Raw genomic sequence first — 5,826 nt, 5'->3', positions numbered from 1 at the left:
AATCTCCACATTGGCTCTGGAGAGTTTCTGACGAGTTTCCTTTGGATTCAGTGAGGCACTGGAACCTGCTTTGTGCATTAAAGCTAGTGGTGATAAGGAATGAGTCTTGTTTCCATTGCTGTCATTTAGATCGTGCCAAACTGCTCTCAAAAATTCTTCCCTCAGAAAGTATGCAGAACATTGTGAGAGCCAAGTACTTTATTTGCTGCACATTTCTTTTACTTTGTTCTTTACCATTTGGAAAAATGTGGTCTCCCCATTGTGTTCTTCCAGCCTGGGCTCCCTCCTTTCCATCTCACCATGCTTTCGATTTAAACTGCCTTCCCATTAGTTAAACTAGTGTTAGATTTTGTGTTTTTCCCAGCTTGCTCATTTTCTGCGTTTTTCTTTGATTGTCTTTCTGCTCACTGCTTTACTCAGAAAACAGGGGGCCTGGTTGCTTAATTCCCAGTTCCTATCCTGCCTTCTCTTCTTTTGCTCCTCAGATTGGGGATACCTCATAAATGGTTTTCTTTAGTGATGTCTTTCCAGCTTTGTATTCTTTACACAAGGTTAGTGCCTGTTTTCTTTGCAGACACAGCAACTATGCAGAACCTACTGGTCTGAGAAGAGCTCTTAATGAGTATAGCTGACCCTTGAAATACATTTCATAAATACTACCTGTCAACTCCTCATTAGTCCTAAGAGACTTTGTTGGTTTATTATATGGAGTTTGTTTAAGTTGTCAGGACTTTCTTTCTTATTAATGGAGGTGTAGTTTTCTCTGAGAGCCTGTGACTTCATTTTAACCTCCCTAGGCAAGTACAGATTCTCAACAGACAAATATTTCCTCAACAGACCTATCCTGTTCACAGGATGTTATGACTGTGAAACGTAATCAACCATTGAGTGTGTTTATCTTAGAGCTCTGTATTTTGGTGGTAGCTCACTGCACGTCACTAAGCTAACATAGCATTTTCATTGCCAGTTTGGATGCACAGGGCTTGTGCTGCAATATAGCAGTCCTGAAATACATTTAAAGATAGTAAAAAATTTTGCAAGTCTTTAATTCACTGGCAAGTACAAGGCTTTGAATGTGTTTCTGTGATAGGAGCTTTTATTAATACTGTGTGCTGCTGTTTTCACAATGAAGTGGCTCCAGTGTGGATGCTTGGTGTTTTACTGATACACAGTTAAATCTCAGGAATTCACACCATTCTAGGGAATATACTGCTTCTGGTCTAGTGACAGTTTGTTATTGCAGTATGGTGGTTGATAAGGCATGCATGTGCTCTACGAAGATACTGCAGAGGTTTTTTTTCCACTGCAGATAAGCACACATTTTCATGCAGTTAGAGCTGCAGAGTCAGTTAGCAGGTACTTGGCTTGCTGATTTATTTGTGCATGTAGTTAAAATGCACGTTCCCGATGAAAAAGGTGGTTCTATGTAAAAGCAGTTTCACTCATTTTTGCATTTATTCTGCATCTGTCTGTTGGCATAGCTATTATTGGTTAGATGGGAGTGATACTACAACACTGCTTGAGTCTCTGCTCAGGAGAGGAATTATTCAGTATGTGCTGAAACTGTGGCCACACTAATTTATCAGCTGTGGAGTTGATGATAAAGTATTAACCTGTGTGGCGTATAGGCTGTAGTTGGCAAGCGTCTTGGCAAACAGTCCCTACAAGGAAATATCAATAAATTGTACGAGCTCTGAATTATCTAAAACTATATACAGCAGTTTTGGCAAGGGTGTTTTAGCATCTGAGTTAGGTGAGTGAACTGCAGTAGACCTAGGGGATAGTGTGGGTGTTGTATCTACTATGGAGGATGCAAGCATTAGCCTCAGGTGGTAAAGGTGTTCTGGTTAGGCAATGCCAGCAACACTGTGAAGGAGTTTTTTGTTGCTGCAGAAATACTCCTTTGAATCTAGACAAACTGCTAGACCAGAAAGTTAACTTCTTAATTAGTGTTGGAGGCAAAAGTGTCTTAACGCCATAATGATTTTGTTTCTCAGTGCCTGTGTTACTGGCTGAGACACTGCCAATGGAAAAGCTAGCTATGGATGTGCCAGTGAGACCATGCAAACTTTTTCTTTGGTAAGAGAGCTGGCTCCAATATGCAGATGACTATTAAAAGCCAAACATTTAGTTTTTTTGCTTTGACATACAGCAGCAATATTTGAGGACTCAGCCCAGCCTGAGCTGGCAGCAATGAGCTCAGACGGACTCTTGTGCTCAAGGGAGAGCAGGAGAGGCAAAGTCTGGGATAGCAAGTCCCTGTTCCTGGTATAGCTACTTGGAGAAGTTGTCCTTATGTTCTTCAGAAATGCAGCAAGGTGAGATGAGAGCTCTGGAGACTCAAGAGCTTAGAGTCTGGTTCCTGCTCACAGCTCTTTGGCGGAAGGCTGACCCCTCTGTTTAGTCTCTGCAAGACTCTCCATCTGAGGCAATTAGTATTAGGCATATCAGGCTAATGCATTTCATGCTCTGAAAAGTCAGAAAAGGGAAGAAGTTTTACAAAAGGAAGTGCCTGCCAGGCATGGATTTCACCCTGGTTTTGTGCAGAGAATAAACGCAGATGTGAAGGTTAAAAAGCAGAGTTCCAATGGCATTTAATGATGGGCTTGGTAATGATGTGAGGGACTTCATGATGGGAGAGAATGGAAGCATTGCAAGGGCGCAGAGTTGGCAGAGGAAGGAGCCTGAGCAAAACACAAAACAGATTAGCTATTGAGACCTTCTTGGTTCACCTTCACAGGGATTTTGTGAAACTCAAACTCTGGCAGGAGAGATGCAGCATTTTGATTTGGAGCATCACCTACTGTTCTTGGAAACTTAGAAGTATGGAAGGCTGTGAACCTGCTCTTGTGTGATGGTGCAAACAGAGGTGAAGGAAGAGAATACATGTTTCTGTAGAGATTGCAAATTTCATCTCTCTTCTGCCTTTTCGTCAAGCAGAGTGTCCTGGCCTTGTTCACTTTCCCTTTCAGTTTAATTCTGAAAAACGCTTTTCTCTTGCAATGTTCAGTTGCTTGGGAGAGGATTTCAAAACTGATACCTTAGTGATATTTTTAGTAGATTGATACAGACCTCCAGATGGAGAAATGACTGTAATCCAGATTATTGTTTCTCTTCACACTGACAAGGTAGTTATCTTTATTTACCCAGTATTTTTTGACTCCTAGGCCAAGGCAGTAGTTGATGGCAGAAGCTGAATCTGTAAATATCTGGGGATTTTATGGCATAACAGAAATTAGGAAGAAAGTGTTTCTTTCTCCAACCTTTTACTCATTATTTTTTGTCAGAGCTTCTTTTTGCATACAGATAAAATTGTCTAGAAGGCTGAAAAGTTGCAGAAAAGGTCAAAACAAAACATTAGTTAAATAAAATGCAGATTAGAATGTATTTTTAGTGCTTGAATATTTCCCTAAAAGGCTATACTGTAGGAAACATGGTTTACTGTTTGATCATATGGCAACGTGAGGTATGCTTTTAATGCATGCTGCTGTCACATGGAAATAGATTGTCTCAAGACGAGCAGCGATGTTTGCAGAAAGTTCCTTTAACTGCTCCACCAGTTAGCTGATGGGAAGACTCCAGCCTTGACTCTCCTTCCCAGCAAGGGACTCAAATGAGAAAAGAGAAAGCTTGTTTGCCCACCCACTTCTCAAACACTTTGCGAGTTGTTTGAGCCAATGGTAACAGATGTTTCTTTGTGTTTCTGTAATGTTTTTCTGTCAAGCTCAACATCTCTATTTGCAGGAAGATTTCTTTTGATTGTCTAGCCTGATAACATTTATTCCCACCTGCCTGCTTCTTGGAGCACCTCCATCTCCTCACACACCATTCCAGTACTGTACCCAATATCAGAATTCCAGGAGGCTCATGGTGGTCCCTAAACAAATGGAGTTTTGCTGTTTAAAATGTCTATGCGTGCATGTCGTTACATAGTGTAAAGTGATCAATGTAGTGGAGCCTTCCCATAAAACTTCCCCTGCACTGCAGCTAAAAGCATCATAAATGAGAAAACAAACAGCTGAGCTTAAACTGTTCCAGTTCCTAAAGGTTTTCTTGTAAAGACAATCACACTTACCAGCTTCATTGGAGTTGTACAATGTAAGAGCACCACTAAGGCTTGCAGTTCTGCTTCTTTTGCAAGCAGGATTCAAGACTTACGTTCTCTGGTGAGCTGTCCTTCTACTCTAGAAGAATGAACTTTTAAACTATGCAAATAAAGTATCCAGTAAATAATTACATATCAGTAAAAAGATACAACTATTTCTTTCTGTTCAGTTACTGAAGTCAGTCTTTTGTTTTATTCATCCGTTCTCCTTCCTAGCAGTTATAGTGTGGTTATGTTGTTCTCCACTCACCACTAAAATGAGGCATGACTAAGACACTCTGGTGTGCTCACAGTTCAGATGGTATTTTTCTTTACCTTTTTTTTTTTTGGATGGCATGAGAGATTATGAATCTTACAGATGAAAAACTAGAGTGCAAAAATGCTTTTAAATTCTATCAGACTTTCTTTGTACTTGAGGTGATGATTGATAGTGATTTAGGAGGTAGAAGGGATTTCTTCCAATTTATTTAGTTGCGTTTTATTCTGTTCAACAATGCATATCTGATATTGGATCGTTGCAGGAAGTTCTTCACAAGTTGGAGACTTAAACCATGATATGCCTCTAACAGTAGCTGAGAGGGTTGAGGTAGCTAGAGCAAGGAAATGAAACTGCTTGTTCCTTACTGTTCACCCTGAGTAGGATGAGGACTTCCCGAACGGTGACCTTTGCTTGCTCCAGTGTGTGTATACAAAGGCTATGATAAGATACCTTATTTGTCACCGAAGGGAGTACTGTGTTTTCCTCATCTAAGAGATTCTATGTGAATATTGCTGGCTCAACTCTTACTGGTTCTGGAAACACCAAGCTGTTTTGTATCTGATTTTCTAACTTCCGTATGTAGCAGGGTGACAGGAGCAGGGGCACCTCTGCGGGGTGAACAACAGAGAAGCGGGAATTCTCTTTATTAAGAACAAAAATGATTAGCTTACTTGGTGAAGTGCAAGCAATTCAGGGAAGAGGAGAATGGGTTTGAAAAGGAACTTAACCTCTTCTAGTTTTTCCTAAGGGAAAACTGGACCCTACCATGAAAGACAAAGGCTTCCCAGATGTATTAGTTGTTAAACTATCAGAGAAAGGAAGATTTCTAATGGCAGGAAGATAAGATGTCAAGGAGCCATCATGACTGTACTGGAGATGGAATCTTTGGGCAGGGCATCTGTTCATTTATTATTTGTGTTTCTTGAAATAAACTGATTTCCTTTGGAAGTCTGAAACTTATAGCTGGAAAATTCACTTTCCTGTGTGATGCTCACAATGCGAGCAAAGCCTTTGGGCACTTGACTGAGCTTCTGTTAGGACCGTCATCTTCACTGCCTGCGGCTGGGGCCCTGATCAAATTCTCCCTTTTAAAAGGAAATAGGAATAGGAAATAGGAAATTTGCAATAGGAATGAGCAAGAATGGGAAATTGCATTTCTTCTTATTTTGTTCATCTGAGGTAAAGGAAAAATAATAGCTTTTTGAAGTGTTCAGCCTTCAGAGAACACAGACCTCTCTGAGGCTTTCTCCGTCAACATCAAATCTCTTCAGTGCTTAGCATATGCCAAACTACCCTTAATATGCACATTTTGTGCATACATTCAAGAAAATAATTTTGACCGCTTCCTATTTACAGTTTGCTGGTACGTAGAAAAACAAACAAAATAAAACCTTGAAAATATGAAGTTGCTATGCATACTTTTTCTACAGTTTTAGATAGTTAGCCTGGCCTTTTCAGAAAG

Source organism: Buceros rhinoceros, unplaced genomic scaffold (genome assembly GCF_000710305.1).
Source record: "Buceros rhinoceros silvestris isolate BGI_N320 unplaced genomic scaffold, ASM71030v1 scaffold20955, whole genome shotgun sequence".
In the NCBI taxonomy this organism is placed as follows: domain Eukaryota; kingdom Metazoa; phylum Chordata; class Aves; order Bucerotiformes; family Bucerotidae; genus Buceros; species Buceros rhinoceros.
Note: the sequence above shows the minus strand (reverse complement) of the source record.